Below are 17,129 nucleotides of genomic sequence, written 5' to 3' on the forward strand. Positions count from 1 at the left end.
ATGACGGTGAATTCATACAAGCCGTCTGGTGTAACAAAGGCAGTTTTTGGGCTATCGGCCTCTGCCATCGGAACCTTCCAATAGCCTGATCGCAAATCCAGCGAAGAAAAGAACTCGGCTCCCTGCAAACAGTTCAGAGCATCATCGATGCGGGGTAAGGGGTAGACGTCCTTCAGCGTGATCTTGTTCAACCGTCGAAAATCGACACAGAAGCAGATGGAACCGTCGTTTTTGTGACGAGGACCACGGGAGCGGCCCATGGGCTTTAAGAAGGTTGAATGACGCCTCGACGGAGCATGTCATCAACCTGGTCTGCAATGACGCGACGTTCCGTAGCGGACACGCGATAGGGTCTTTGTCGCAGCGGTGAGTGAGAGCCAGTGTCGATGTAATGCTCGACCATCGATGCACGGCCAAGAGAAGTTTGCGCAACGTCGAAAGAATGGCGGAAGTGCGGAAGGACTGCGAGAAGTTGAGATCGCTGCGAGTGCGTCAGATCTTCGGCGATGAATGGGCTGAACACACCAGTCCATGTTGAGTCGGGTACGGAGAGGGCACTCAGTTCATGGTCGGCAGTAGAAGGCACTTCGTCGAGGACGGAGACAATTCGTGTTGAATCGACCGACTCGACGTAACCAAGGTATTCGCGGCGGAGCAGTGATAGTGGCGACGAAAGATGATTGGAAATGGGCATCGTGCTGACACCGGCGGCAAGGTGAAGAGCCGCAAAGGGCAAAGGAAGCGCTTTTCTGGTAACAAAGTTATGAGAGGGCATGAAGAAGACCGTCCCGGCGGATATGGTACTACAAAAGACTGGTACGAATGCTGAAGAGCACGGGGGAATACAGGTGTCTTCTTTCACGAGAATTTTAGCGGCAGGATGAGCATCGACGGAAGCCAGGTCACCAAAGTGGAAAAGTTCAATCTCAGCCCGAGCGCAATTGATGATGGCATTGTGGCGTGAGAGAAAATCCCATCCTAGAATAACGGCGTGGGAGCACGATGAAAGAACTATGAATTCAATCGTGTACAAAACGTCCTGTATGGTCACACGGGCAGTACAAGCAGCGGTAGGGCAAATGGGTTGAGCACTCGCCGTTCGTAGCGACAATCCAGACAGAGACGTCGTCACTTTACGAAGCGAACGGCAAAACCTGGCATCCTTTACTGAAATAGCGGCACCGGTATCGACGAGGGCGACTATGGCGACATTTTCGATAAACACATCAATGACATTGGCAGGTAAAGGAGGAGGACTTCGGCGTGTCGACATTTGCGCAGTTCTTGCTTCAGGAACTGCGTCGTCTAATTTCCCTCTTCGTTAGAGACGGGTCGTCGACGCATAGGGGAAAGTGATCGGCGACGTGGAGAGGGTGAGCGGAGGCGTTCGAAGCGAGGAGGCGACCAGTCTGGGAGCGAGCTGGTGATGGGTCGAAGGGTCCGTAAGGCGCATTTCAATCAGGCGGCACATAGGGCGCTCGGCGATCGTCATCGAACGCCTACGATCGGCGGCGGCAGAACCTTGCGACATGACCGGGACATCTACATGCGAAGCATATAGGGCGATTGTCCGGCGTACGCCACAGGTTAGCGATGGCAGTGGTGTTCTAGGGGTTGGGAGGGGGAGGGCGGTGCACAGGCTGCTGGAAGCGGCGTACGAGCACAGTGCGAGGGGCCATTGCAGCAACTGTAGCATAGGTGACTGGTGCAGTCACGACATCCTGCTGGCGAACAGCCGGCAGCGCTTCTGCGACCTCTTCATGGATCACGTTACGAAGATGAGGCGGTAAAGTGCTAGCAGACTCCTGAGTGACGGACACCAGAGATAGCTGTCGTGCGACTTCTTCGCGGACGAAGTCCTTGATTTGGGTTATCAGGGAGGCTTGTTCTGGGCCGGTGGTCAGGCTGCAGAGTGACGCCACATTTGGTGTGGGATGTCGCCTTGCCAGAGCTCGCTGCTTACGTAATTCATCATAGCTCTGGCACAAGCTGATGACGTCGCCAACAGTGCGCGGGTCCTTGGCCAGAAGCATCTGGAACGCGTCATCATCGATTCCCTTCATGACGTGCTTGATCTTTTCCGCTTCCGTCATGGCAGCGTTCACGTGCCTGCACAAATCTAGCACGTCTTCTATATAGCTGGTGAATGTCGCACCCGTGTCCTGTGCGCGTGTACGCAAACGCTGCTCGGCTCGTAGTTTCCTGACGGCGGGTCGGTCAAAAACTTCCGTAATCGACGTCTTGAACGCCGACCACGTTCGGATATCCTTCTCATGATTTCTGAACCAGAGACTGGCCACGCCCGCGAGGTAGAATGATACGTAAGCCAGTTTGTCCGAGTCATTCCATTTGTTGTGAATGCTCACCCGTTCGTAGGACTACAGCCACTCTTCAACGTCGTTGTCGTCGGTTCCGCTGAAGATAGGAGGCTCCCGCTGGCGAACGGTGCCAGCGCAAGGGGCGGGTGGCGATGGAAGAGTATGCTGGTCGGCGTCCGGCATGGCGGAGGGTAGCGTCCGATAACGGAGTTCCAGGATGGTAGAATGGAACGTTACCCCGCACGGCTCCACCACTTAAGATTTATTGGGGTTCGTAGCGACCGCCAATCCTGGGATGCACCGAGCAGTTCCCGAGCTCGAGCCTCTGCTGCGCGCTTGATGCTGCCGATGCTGCTGACTCTGTGCGCACGTTCGTCATCTTCCTTACACTCAGATTTTTGCAGAGGGGAGGGCACGACAGTCCTCTGCCCACCGCGTATTAGACAACCTCGTTTGCCGCTGTCTGCAGTTTGCGTTCTATTTTCACGCCACTGCCTTTGCTTATCCAGAGATTTGTATCGTCCGCAATTATACTGAACTTTAGGTCCTCGATCTGACTTAATAGGGGGGGGGGGGTGGAAAGTAATCTCATTGCGATGTTGAAAAAAAAGGGAAAAGACTGACCCTTGGGAGGTGCCCTTACTCCCTAGTTTAATTGGGGAGGATGCAATGTCCTGTAATTTCATCCTGACTTCTCTGTTTGTTAGGAGGTTTCTGATGTAGTTATACGTTTTCTCGCCGATCCCGATCTCCTGACGCCTTGCGAGTATGGCTGCGTGTTTGACGTTGCCAAAGGGTTCAGTTAGGTCTTGGCCGAGCATGGGCTTTCAGTCAGTTCTTTGGGAGCTAAGTATGTCGTAGTTGGGCCTGAGCATTACGTCCTGCGTGCTGAGACCTGGCCTAAACCTTACCATCTCGTGTGGCCAAACGTTTTCTGATCCGTGCATGTAGTGAGTCTCGTCTGCACTACGTGCTCCATAAGTTTGCCCACACATGAAGCAAACGATATGGGCCTCAAATTCTCCAGTTTTTGTGAGCTACCCTGTTTGGGCATGAGGACCATGTCCGCTTTCTTCCAGGCTTCTGGGATGCGTCCAGATTCCCATACCTCGCCGATATATCTTGTTAGCGCTGCTGTGGACTCTTCGTCTAGATTCAGGAGGGGCGTGTTTGTTACCCCGTCCAGTCTTGGAGCCGACCTGGTTTTTATATCGATTGAGTCCGAACCACAGCCTCCGTGATAGGCGTGTCCAGCCTCGGGTTGTGACTGCCCGTGTATTCACGTGGTGTCTCCGTATCTATCTGTCCTATGTACAGTTAAATTAATTTCTCAGTCAGCTGTTTGTCAGTTCCTGTGAAGCCGTGTTTCGCATTGAATCGTTCTATGTTTGTCTGCGTCTTTGATTTGCTGGGATCCAGCAGGTGCCTCACAATATTCCATGTTATGGAGAGGCTCATGTCCTTATCCATTTTGTCGCATATGCGACAGGAATTTCGATCGTTTAATTTTATGGCCCATACCTCTGTCTCCTTGTGTCTGGCTAATTCCCTCGGTTTCGGTTCCATCTTTGGGCCTTTAATTTCTTTTTTAGTTATCCTTTTCTTTTACGCATGTTAGCAGTTTACTATCTATCTTCGATGGTGCGTCCTCGTCTTTTATGGCGGTGGATGCGCTATTTTCATAACTTTTCAGCTGTCCCGTCCATTCATCAATGTCGGTTATGCTTCCGGAGGGTTCGGCTTCCCTGATATGTCTGAATTTGTCCCACTCCGTAATTTTGGATTTCTTACCTTGTCTCATCTTGACACTCTTGCCTAGCGTGAGCGAAATGATGTAGTGGTCACTGCCCATGTTATGCTCCGTGTTTCTCCATTTAACTGCTCAAGCGTTCCGGCTAAGAGTCAGATCCGGGGCTGTGTCTCTACTAATACTATTGCCCATTCGGGTCGGCGTGCTGGGGTCTGTGTGAAGTGTAAGGGCGAGCGTTCGTATCTCTTCACATAGCTGTCTGCCTTTGGGATCATGCCTATCATACCCCCACCCCCCCTCCTGATGAGCCACACTGAAGTCCCCTACGAAGAGGATTATTACCGACCGCTTCGAGAGCTTTGCGAAATAAGGGTAAGCATCTGATTTTTCGTTGTTTCGGTGTGCTATAGACATTGAGGAATATCCTTCACCGGTCCTTTCTACTTGTAATAATTTCCGTTAGTATCGCATCACAGTCCCTAGATGTGATTTCGTGGTCTATAGAGGCAATGTTTCTCTTAAAGAACGTGCTTACCATGGATTTTTCTCCTATATCGCTGCCGAAGCTTTGATATCCAGACAGTTTGGCCAGGTTTCTTCTGGTCTCCTGGATCGCTATGGCTAAGGGTTTTTCGACAATTTGGTCTATGTGTTGCTGCAGTAGCGCTTGTTTTCTTCTGTACCCACGGCAGTTCCATTGCCAGATTGTAGAGCATTTTTCTTCCTTACGGTGCCTGTCCATGATTGCTAACGAATCTTTCCTCCAGCTTTATGTGTTTTTGGTTTAGCTCTATAAGAGCGTCATTCACTATCCACATCTGTTCCTGAAAGATTTGTATGATTTCTCATGTGTCTCTTGATTGCGCCTGAATCTGTCCCTGGCCACCTATGAGCTGTTGGATGCTTACTTCCTGAGCATCGATCCGTCCCTCGGTTTTGGCCTGTCGTAGCACGAATCTTTGCTCGTCTCTCCTCTCCAATGCTACCAGAGGATCGGCCTTCGCTACTCTGCGCTTAAATGTGGCGGTTTAGACATTGCTACGTTCATCTCCTCTGGTTTTTCCATCCTCTGTTTGCATGGTGAGGGAGCAGTGGTTTTGGTTTCTACGGGAGGGGTCGGTTGGGTCTATCAGCTGACGCCTTCGGATCGACGGGTTCTCCCCTGAATTCGGCTATTATGTTTTGCATCTGGCGTCTCATTTCTCTAATCGCCTCTCTCAGTGCCACATTTTCTTCCTAAAGTCTGATAATATCTGTCTTTTCAGCCTGGGAAGTTTCGCTAGCGAAGCTTACCATCTTGGTTTCCGCCCTATTCTTCTGCAGGCCCCACGGGTCCTTGGGATCGCTGGATGACAATCCGGGTCCTCATCCCTGGCCAGTCTCCCTGGATCTTGAGTTTTCCCTGGACCTGGAACTGGACCTCGTCTTGGACCACGACATCGTTCTCGACCGGGCTTCGGGTGCCTTTCGACTGCGCCCGCGGGCCTCCCGTTCTGATGACTTTAGGGGGCCCCCTCGCTGTTCCGGACTTGCTGCTACTGTTGTTCGAGCTTCCTTTCCCACATCTTCTTTTTTTAAAGATATGGAATGCGGTAGATTTCGCGGCATTTGTTGTCCCCGAGAAGGTGGTCCTTGCCGCAAAGTCGTCATCTTGGTTCGCATACGTGGCCATTTTCCGGGTTCTCCATATGGCATCCGCGGCACATGATGTCGGTTGGGTCTGGGCATGCGTCGGCCCTGTGTCCTAATTTCCCGTACGTGTGGCAGACCTCATATTTCGTCTTATAAAGAAAGCATCTCACGTTGCCGCCTCGGAAGCGGATCCTCTTCGGTACGTGCCACTCTTCGAAGATGAGTAGCCTTGGATTTTTCGCCAAGTCTTCTTACGCCGGATATCTTCGGGTTGGTCCCGTTCCACTGCAGGCTTTCTATGATTTACTCGTTCGTGAGGCTCAGTGGTGTATCGTGTACGGCGACTTTCCCTGCGCCTTTGGGCATGGCTACGTATACCTTGGCCTCGATCGTGGCCGTCCCTATGTTGATCGCTTCGATGGATGCGTACTTGTCTGATCTCGCCTCGTTCGTCGTGCTCACCAAAATAGACTGCTGCGTGATGTTCGGGGTGATATTATTCCCCAGTGTAGCCGCGAGGTAGAGCCCCGCCGTTTGCGCAATGACGTCGTGGACGTTCACTCTCCCGACGATGTTCAAGATGTTGACTCGGCCGCTGGGGCGGATATTATTTTATCCGCGTTGCGCGGTATCTTCTGCTGTCTCTCGATCAACTTTTCAGCCAGTTTCCTTCCGGGGAAGGGCTTGGGCTTGGATAGGTTGGCCTGCTGGCTGCGGTCTCCGGTGTCTGACTGCCACCATATCGGTTTTTCTTCCTTGTAAACCATCTTGCGCTCGAAATTTTGTCGGCGGAGGTATCGGAACGGTCACCCGTTCGCGCATGCAGAAAATTGTTCTTCACCGCCGAATTTCTTGAAGAAACAGGTAGCGATACCTCGAAGGAGCAAAGGGAGACCAACCTTTCAACGGTAAGCCCACCCTTCCAAATTTTACGAGACTTTGAAGATGTCCGATTCGTGGCTGAACTTTAGGCTTATCTTGACCGCACCAGGTGGTCGACCCGCGTTCCGGCCCGGGCGAAGCCTTGCGGTAGTCGCAGCAAGGCACCCAAATTAAACGTAAGCTCTTGGCATGCGCGATCGTCATCAGCTTTTTCGTCGTAAGCGTTCATGCAGATCTTCTTAGTGCTCGTGAGGAGTGAAGTGACAACGGAGTATTTTTTTTAAGAATAGGATTCACACCCTATTTGAAGAAATGGAGGTGCCGGCCAATAGTGGCTACCTCACAGAAACGCAAAGCCAAGTTGACAGGACTTCACGGACCCCTAGGCTGGCCTCTCATTGGCTCATAACTTGCTTCTTTGATGTATGTTGCCAGCAGACAGGAGAAACCACGTTCACTTAAACCGACACAATGCGACTTCACTTCAGAGGCTATGATCACGACCTTTGTGCTCTCGAGTGGCTCTGCTTTTTGATTGGGTTCTTTCACCCTTTTCCAAGAACATGCTTAATAATGCCATGCTTGGACAACTATGTGGCTTGCAAATTTAGGCTTTCGAAGACGACGGGTACTCAGGTTTTGGTTTTGTTACGCACATGCTGTCAAATATGACAATAAAGAAGTATCCCATTCATTGAAAGCACACGTTCCAAAGTACAGCCGAGATGTGCTCGCTGTTGGCGCCAGCACCAGCTAGACACAACGATGATGTTTCATGCTTATCTGTCGGAGGAAGAGGCCCTGGGACACTAGCCGAGACCGTCCTCAGCACAGAAGGCTTTGAAAGCATTGCTGCGCTTCTTGCGGATTACTGGTCTTAGAGACAGACTAAGCAGTGCCGTATTCTCTTTTCCTTTTTCTCTTTTATTTTGCTATTCCTCCCTTATTTACTTTTTTGTAACATCTCTTCTTTATTATCTCTAATGCTCCTTACCCCTTTTCCCCCAGCACAGGGTAGCTAGCCGGTCTGAGAACTGGCTAACCTCCCTGTCTATTTCTCCTCCTCCTCCTCCTCGTCTTCATGCTTCTCTCAGTCCTCATTGCTTGCTATGTCACACGGCTTGCCAATGTAAAACAATGTCTCGACTACAATTTATGCTGACCGTGTGCCGTCGTTGTCGGAGTTCGCTAAAGCTATCATCAGCAGCAATGGCTCGAGCGTCGTCGTCTTCTTCCACAGCTGGCTCGATGGCGCTTGTCATTTCAGCCTAGAATTTCACTTCCCTTCTGTCGTCGTAAAGGGGAGGCTGCATCTACACAAGGCCAAGGAAATACAAGCTCACACACACAATGAAAAAAAATATGAATCAGATGGTATTCATTTCACGCCAAACCTCGCTCTCATTACTGGCGCGCAAAAATGGGGAGGAGCAATTTGCACGCGAGAAAAATGCGCGGCAAAACACAGATAGAAAAGTTGCGCGCACAAAAAGGAAAATGCTGGGAGAACCAAAAAAAGAATGCACTTCTAAAGCATACGCACTACGAGAAAACCTCAAAAGCAAAAATGAGGTGAAAGAACGGTAGTGTAGTAAGGATGCTCATGTTTGCTTGCGAAGTTTGACTTGCGCGGTGTAGCGCTCGATGTAACTACCACAGCTTCGCTGTTCGACCATCTTCACGGACTGGAAAGCAAGGTGATTTTTGGTCTGAGTGGCTGTTTTGCCATGGTGCAACAGTACGCTTTATACTTCGTCCAACTTCAACAGTTCTTTTATGACTTCTGATGGCAAAACCAAGGCGAGCGAACGCGAGTGGCAAGCATGCGGTAACAACGGGTGGAGCGTTATCGCGGCTATTATTCAAAGGCGATGTTTACTTTCCCCACCGTCCCGGGCTTTTTATTGCGATAGCAATTATATGAGCATACCAGTTCGATTTTCGTTGTCCCCGTTGCCGTGTTGTTACGTATAAACTCCAAGTGCGATAAGGTCACGGCCGCGCACCGTGTGCTGTAGGCGCGAGGGAAAGCATGCGAGGGTGAGCCGGGAAAGATGGCGGCTTGGTGCGGCGTCATCTTCACGCGCTCGTAAGGGGAGGAACGCGGGGACGCTACACGCGCCAGGAAGAGGGGGAGGTTAGTGGGGGGCGGGTGGCACCTCTGAGGTCTGCCCTGCGCGTTCTAACTTGGAGGTAATGTGAGGCGAGTTCGAAGGCAGGCACACCTAAGAAAGCTGACGGCTTCGTGTGCGCTTGTGTTCTGGCCCGTCTAGTTCGCCTCAATGTGAGAGACAGTACGAAGGGGAATTCGCTCGCTGCTGCAGCCGCTCTTCACGCCAGCGTTCAGACCGCGAGTGTCCCCGGTCATCGAGTAAGGGGTGCTCCTGTTTCCTTGCGAGCGTTTGACATCGTGCTTGTAAACTTAATAATTGAATGTTTGTAGCAGGTTATACCCCTCATAAATGTACTAACCTTATATCTTTCTAATCTTTTGATATTGCGAGGCTGCTAAGAACGAGGTCGCGGGATGGAATCCCGGCCACGGAGGCCGCATTTAATTGGGGGCGAAATGCGAAAGTACCCTTGTACTTAGATTTAGGTGCACGTTAAAGAACCCCAGGCGGTCTGAACTTTCGGTGTCCCCCACTACAGCGTGCCTCATAATCAGATCGTGGTTTTGGCACGTCAAACCCCGCATCTTTTTTTTTTTTTTTTTGCTATTGCAATGAATGTTTCGCCTTACGGGCGAAATTGCGACTGTTTCTTAAAGCTTTCTTTCGCTCGAACACATATGAACATTCGAAAGGGTCAAACACATTCGATCACGCATTCTAACATTCGTAATAGTTCTGCGGAAACCCGCAGAACTATTACATGAAACTCTCGCCTTTGCTTCGAGTTGGCAAATTCGACTTCGCCCTGCCATCTGCTAGCCGCCTGGTTAGCTCACATGGTAGAGCGGCTGCCCAGGTAAGGCGAGACTCCAACCCGGTGGTCCCGGGTTGGAGTCTCGGACCAGGACGAATTTTTCTTCAACTATGAGGCTTTTATTTCGAGGAGCCTGTATGGGTTTCCTTTGTAGCAATCGCTACGAACGGGTGGATGTCTGATTTTCCCTTTATTAATTACATTCGACCAATATTTTGATTCTTCGGTCCCTGACCAACTGTTGCATACACGTCGGCTTACCGAATCGCAATTGATGCAACGGTGCACACTTGTAACTCTCGGCAAAAATTGATGGCCCTGAACGCGGACCAAGTTCATAGCGATGCTACCGGTATAACGAAGTATTTTCCGCTTGCCCGGATACTTCGTTAGATTGAGCTTTTATTTACATTCAGTTTCGGCAAAAATCGGCACCTTCTACGCTGCCGAGGACTTCGCTGCCATCGTCTTTAACGATGCGGCTTGGCGTGCTCAGCGTCGACGGCTCCCACGTCTTTCCGTCCTTGAGGCTGGGGACGCTCCTGGAAGTAAACGTAATACAGCAGCACGCTGGAAAGCCTGGCATTGACGCGAGTTTATAGCGGTGGCTTTTCTTAGAACGTTGCTCGGTTTTGTGTCGTCCATTGCCGTCCACAAGGCATACATTGGCAGGTCGCCAGACAGCGCTTCTATTGGTTGAAACTTTAGAAAAGTTCTTTTCCGTTGGTGGAGGCTTGACGGAAATGCCGATTTCGGACGAGATATTCTACCGAGCTTGCTCTTGTTGCGCCAACTGAAACTATAAAGCTTGCCATGACTGATGGTCACTAAGCCAACATGCTTCATTCCATAAGCTTGAATAATTAGGAATAACTCGCCCAGCACTACAGCTCCTATAAAGTTACCTGAAAGACAAAATGCAAGTAATAGGCATTTTATACATTTATTCTAAGACCATTTTCATGAATATTGCTGTGCCACAGAGATCTATACGGGGCTCACAATTTTTTTTATGTCGACAATCTCGCTACCTGTCTTCCTTCTTCTAAATGTAGTAGTCTTGCTGGAGATACTACTATCAACTCTGTCAAATGTCTTACAACTCTAACATCCAAACTCAGTAATGACTTGCACAGCCTGCTGGACTGAGGTAATGCACCCCCTACCCCCCTGCCTCCAACAAGCTGCAAACAGGCCAATCGAAAGCAAAATTTGTCGCAATCATTTCACGCTAACGGACACGTTCCTAGACTCCTACTTTTCTTGGTATCCCTCTTAGCCCTAAAAGTTTTTCTTGTAGAAGCGTTGGCGCAGGGCTTGATTCAGGTTTGGCACTCACTGAACACATAGCTTGAGAGCACATAGCACATTGAACACAACTTGAGAGATTAGGGTATTTCTAAACATACGACAAATATACAGGCTGTCCCAGCTAACTTTCGCCAGAGTTTAATAATATAGGAATGCCACGTAGCTGGACAGAACCACGGTGATGTTATTTGCTGCCGCTTGGAGATACTCACAATATTTTTTTCGTTCCACCTAATTATCTTAATTAATTATTCACCTTCTCAAATGTTATAATTAGTGAAAAGTGTAAAAAAAATCTAGAGCGACGTGAAAAACTCCCGACGCAGCTTTATGTTGCTCAAACGTGCTACATAAAAGTGTTTTTTCCGAGCCTGAAAGAAGCCCGCAAATGAACACAAAACTGCCTCGCAACAAGCCGCTCGAGGCACTTTGCGTGTATTCGCGGGCTTCTTTCACGCTCGGAAGAACACTTACGTAGCTCCCGACTGGATGATGCGGAAGACCGCTGTCGTAGTAATAGTCTACTTTCTTTATTGTTTAAGGGACATCGCCACCGAGTCCGCTGTTCAGTCCGAGCAAGAAATACTGGACATTCTAACTAACATTCTAAGTCTCAGCATAACTAGTGACAGCACATCACACGCACATCCATCGTATTGGTAGATTCACTCCAGGGAAACACCATCCAGTGATAGTAAATTTTGCTGCCTATAAAACCAAAGAAGAAATTTTATCAAACCGTCCCATGCTAAAAGAAATCAGTATCTCTGTTAGTGAAGGTTTCAGTCCCACTACACGTCACGCCAGAAAAACCCTTATCGAGTACGGGAAAAGTCGGAATGTACCATTTAAAATAAGATATAACAAGCTATTAATTGGTAGAAAATGCTATGGATACGACGCCACTGGACAAAAGGTCTATGAAATGAAGCCGCTAAGTAGTACCCCAGATGATGCCGCGGCGTCTGTTCTATCTTAGGATCAGGCCGCAATGTTCCAACAGCGCACCCATGGGATAACGCGAGGGGTAGGGACCTCGATCCTATAATATCAAGACTACCCGTTCTTTTTACTAATAGTCGTAGCTTCTTACCCAAAAAGAGTATCTCTGCAGCCTAATTAATGATCTTGATGCAGACATAATTGCACTAACCGAAACGTGGTTGACGAGTAAAGTAGTAAACTCTGAGTTATTGCACTGTAATAAAAAGTATAATCTTTACCGTAGCGATCGCGCTAACACACTAGGCAGTGGTGTTTTAATTGCTGTTAATGAATGCTTTGACTGTTTCCTTGCAGCCATATCATGCAACATTGAATATGCGTGCTGCTGCATTTCAGTAAATTTAAGAAAGGTTGGCATTAACCCGCCGTGGTTGCTCAGTGGCTGTGGTTTTGGGCTGCTGAGCACGAGGTCGCAGGATTGAATCCAGGCCACGGCGGTCGCATTTCGATGGAGGCGAAATGCGAAAACATTCGTGTACTTATATTTAGGGGCACGTTAAAAAACCCCGGGTGGTCAAAATTTCCGGAGTCCTCCACTACGGTGCGCGTCATAATCAGAAAGTGCTTTTGGCACGTAAAACCCCATAATGTTAGAAAGGTTGTGATCGGTGTTTGTTACCGCCTACCATCATCAGCCCCGATTTTTCGCGATAGCATGTACGATTGTTTATGCCAGATAAGCGTTCGCTTACCCGGAGCGCCAATATTATTTATAGACGATTTTAACTTCCCCAACGGTTCTTGGTCAGGCACGTGTACTTATTATATACAACTTCCGCAGAATCGCAGCGTTTTGTGGAGACGTGTGCTGATTTCAACTTGGTTCAGATTGTTACTTCCCCTACACGTGTCACGAACACCACGCCATCTCTTTTAGATCTTGTTTTAACGTCATCGACAGATATCATACGAAAGGTTACACACTCACCCGGCTTGAGCTATCACGACGTCTTGCATTTTTTCATTAGCCTGGCGATTCTACCGCCCCGAAACAGTATTGAAACCATTCGTGATTATAACAAAGGCAACTTCACCGCTGTCAAATACGAACTTGCTCTTTTTCTTGATAATTTCCTGCCTAATGGGGCTGAGTGCTCACTGGATACTAACTGGAATATATCCAAAGAAAAATATTTCGACCTTGTCAAGTTTATCCCGAAGAGGCGCGTTTTTTCGAATAGCAATGCTTCATGGCATATAAATATTTTAAATGCCTGTCTCACAGAAAAAAAAAAAAACGTCTTTTTCGCACAGCTAAGCGAATGCAAAAGCCAGGCTAAATGGTCTCCTTACAAAGAATCTGCCTCGGCCTACTCATCTGCGATAAAGAATACAATATTTTCTTTTTTCAATAGTACCCTTCCGAACATGCTTATAAATAATCAAAGAAGCTTCTGGAATGTATTAAGGCCTAGTGAATCGAAAACGATATCACTTAGCACGTCTGCCGGTGAGATTATACCTCGACAGCATTGCGCTACGATTCTAAATAATGTGTTGATCAAAGCTTTCGCTCCTTCAGCACATAATAACGAACTTCCAGTGCTATCATGCTGCAATTTTTTACCTGTGGATACCATAACTTTTAATTCCACTGGCAAAAAAAATAGACTCTCTTAAGCTTGCGTCTTCTTGTGGAATAAACAACATCACGGCGAAATTTCTAAATAATACTAGTGAGTACTCCTCTATCATCTTAGGGAGCATTTTTTCACAGTCGTACCTGCCTTCATCCTTGCCTCATGACTGGAAAACGGCAAGGATTATTCCGATCCACAAATCTGGGGAAACTCAGGATCCTTGTAACTACAGGCCCATATCGATTACCTCAGTACCGTGCAAAATAATGGAGCACATTATTATATTTTCGTATCTTGACAGCTTTCTTGAAGAAAATATTTTTTTCTCTAACAGTCAAAATGGCTTTCGCAAATTTTGTTCTTATGAGACTCAGCCGGTAACTTTCACTAATGACTTACATGTATATCTTGATAGCGTTCCTTTTCACTGATTGCATATGTTCGGATTTTTCGAAAGCTTTTGACAAGGTCAAACATGTATTGTTACTACACAAACTAAGCGCACTCAACATTGACCCGGGAGTACTTAGCTGGATCCAATAGTTCCTTTCGTCTCGTTCCCAATTTGTGGTAAATAATGACTCCACATCTAACGCGACTCCAGTAGAATCCGGTGTTCCACAAGGGTATGTCCTTGGTCATTTTTTATTTTTAATATATATTAATAATTTACCTGACATTTCCTCACAAATTTGTTTATTCGCTCACGACTGTGTTATATATCGAAAAATAACTAATGCCTCTGATATAAGTGCCCTTCAATCTGATTTGAATAACATAGTTAATTGGTGCCTCACTTGGTGCGTGGAACTTAACATTAATAAATGCAAATCTATGCGGATTCCTTGTTCTAACACAACTTGCCCTACGTACGCCCTCCATGACTGCCCCCTTCGATCCGTTACATGCTACCGTTATCTTGGCATTCATATAACTAGCGATCCTTCTTGGAAGGAGCATGCACAATACCCAATATCTAAAGATAGCCGCTCCTTAGGATACTTGAAGAGAAATATTACGATTGCGCCTGTTTTATTAAAACGGCTGTTGTACACAACATACGTACGCCCGCAATTAGAATATGCCTCATCCGTTTGGGATACTCATCAGATCACATTAATTAACAAACTCGAATCAGTGCAATATCGCTTTGTTCGTTTCATCTTAGCTAACTACCATCGCACTGCTAGTGTTACTTTAATGAAGAGTACCCTTCATATCCCATTAATATTTCTTCGCAGAAAGGAATCATGCATTTCCCGTTTTCATAAAATGTACTACCACAACGCATCTCTACGCCCTCTTTGGACCCACCCTGCGCCTTATTATTCGGCTCGTCGTGATCACGCACATAAAGTTAACGTACCCCTTCATAACACGGTCGCGTGCTCACAGTCATTCCTTCCTAGGAGTTCAATCGACTGGGACAATCTACCTACATCATTAGTAAGCATCAGTGACCCCACTCTCTTTAAGAATGCACTAATCAACACAGAATAATGTGTGCTGGCAAATAGCATAATGACGAACTTGTTCGTGAACATTGCCAGCTTGGCAAAGTGTGCTCTTCCTGCATTTTCATATTAAGTAAGCCTCTTTTTTGGTTGTTATTAATACATTACTAGTTTTTCATATCTCTTTTGTTCCCTGCACTGGGAATTCCTAGAACTAATCCTGTATTTTTTACTCTTGGAATGCATTCTCGCCCCTCCCCTCTGCAATGTCCAATTATGTACCTTGAGGTTATATAAATAAATAACTAATTAAATAAATAAATAAATAAATAGTATTATCCCTAATGGCGCTTGGCTATACTGTTGCCGCTGCAGGTGCCACTTAATGCCTGAAAAATGCAGTGGAAAGAAAGAGAATATGAATTTACAACTTTCAGATTAGAAGCCCGGTGTTCTACCTCTGTCCCATGCTACCGCACATGTAAAGATACTGTCTATGTACTTCTCACCTATTCATTATCACATTAACTGTTGCAATTTTTTGTTGGAAAAACACATACGTAACTATACACCAAATAAAGTTTCGACTGGGGCTAGTTGATATGCCATCGTTCTGCTTGCTGCGCTACACTGTTGTACAAAGGACAAAATAGCACAGACACACACGTGCGCAAACTTCCAACCATTTATTGTTCGCTATCGCAAGTCAGATATATACGCGAAAAGTGAGTGTAATATAAATATGCAACACAGAATGCAAGACGAGAAAAGGAGCCTAGCTACGCACATCTGATTTAAAAATGACAAGTGTGGCTAATCAAACATTCGTCTATGAATTTAAAAGCTGATTCTGCCAGCGTCACAGAAGGCGTACTAACATGGTTGACCGAGTCATTTATGTACATGAAAAACGCTTCCAAAATTTGCTGTGTGGTTTGGCTTCTTTTTCGTCTTGCAATTTGTGTTATATATTCACATCACAGTCACTTTTCGTGTATACATTCGACGTGCGATAGCGAACAACATACAGTTGAAATATCGCGCACACGTGTCTGCGTTTTTTGTCCTTTGTATGACAGTACAGCGCAGCAAGCAGAACGAAACCTATTTCCGCTCATTGCAGGTTTTGCAGAAGCTGGCTATGAAGGTAATTACAATTATCCCATTCAATCACAACGCCTCACATCTATTACAACCTAAATGCGATCTCTTGTTCGGAAGGCTGGTTAAATATAAACTATGGCTCCACAGAGTGTAGAGCATTGTGTTCTTTTTTACGGCGCGAAAACCCAGACCTCACGCAGAGAACAAGACACGCATGTGTGTCGCGTTCTCTGCGTGTTGTCTGTTCTTTTCGCTCCGTTAAAAAATAAAGTACAGTAAACTTCACCTACTTGCCATTAGTGAAGTTCTTTTTAGAAAGTGTAGAGCGTCGCTTGATTGTAATGGGGAACCCTAGTTAGAAGGCGACCGTCGAACATAAATTTTTCTTATTACTATTGCTGAATAGGTCGAAAACGAAGCCACACAAGAATGCATATCTGCCTATGGAACTGCCTACACCGCAAAGGGGCTGCTATGAGTAAAAGGATGCTTCGTGGAAAAAAAAAACTCTCCTTAAAGAATCTTCTTGAGGTTGATACTGTACGTATATTCTCTATGTGGCTGTCATTTATAAAAAAAAAAGTTTACTGTTTCTTATAGATTATTCATCTTGGGGCAGGGTTTCACCACAGTACTTTTTTGTTTCCAAGCATATCTGACGGCTTGCGACTGTGGCCTAATTTTTTTAGCCTGGCATAAATATAATCAATTGGCCACTCGCAAAACATCGCTGGCGGGGTACTCCAGGTCTTTTAATTGAATGTATGCTGGCGAATCGTATAAGTATAATGAATTCGCGCTACTACTTTACTGCGGGTAGTATTTTCCGATTGCCGAGGTAATTTCAAATAATAAGTACGTAATGCAAGAAGCACGCCTTGCAGCAGCCGTGTCGCGGAAGACCGAATTATCTATACTCCGTCTCGCAAGACATTCGCAGCACAGTGGAAGCTGCAGGACTGCCTTTCCCGTAGGAAGCCCGTACACCCACCGATGTGTGTTCACCCTTGCCGTTCATCCGCTCAGCGGCTGCTGAATTCGCAGTATACGACGTGCATGCGCAAAGTTCCTAGCATGTCACGCATCACCGTAACGTATCACGAACCAAGCAAGCATAAAACTTTCTATTCCCGCCATTCACCAGACGGTTGCACTCGGTATCTCC

This window comes from Dermacentor andersoni, chromosome 9 (genome assembly GCF_023375885.2).
Source record: "Dermacentor andersoni chromosome 9, qqDerAnde1_hic_scaffold, whole genome shotgun sequence".
In the NCBI taxonomy this organism is placed as follows: domain Eukaryota; kingdom Metazoa; phylum Arthropoda; class Arachnida; order Ixodida; family Ixodidae; genus Dermacentor; species Dermacentor andersoni.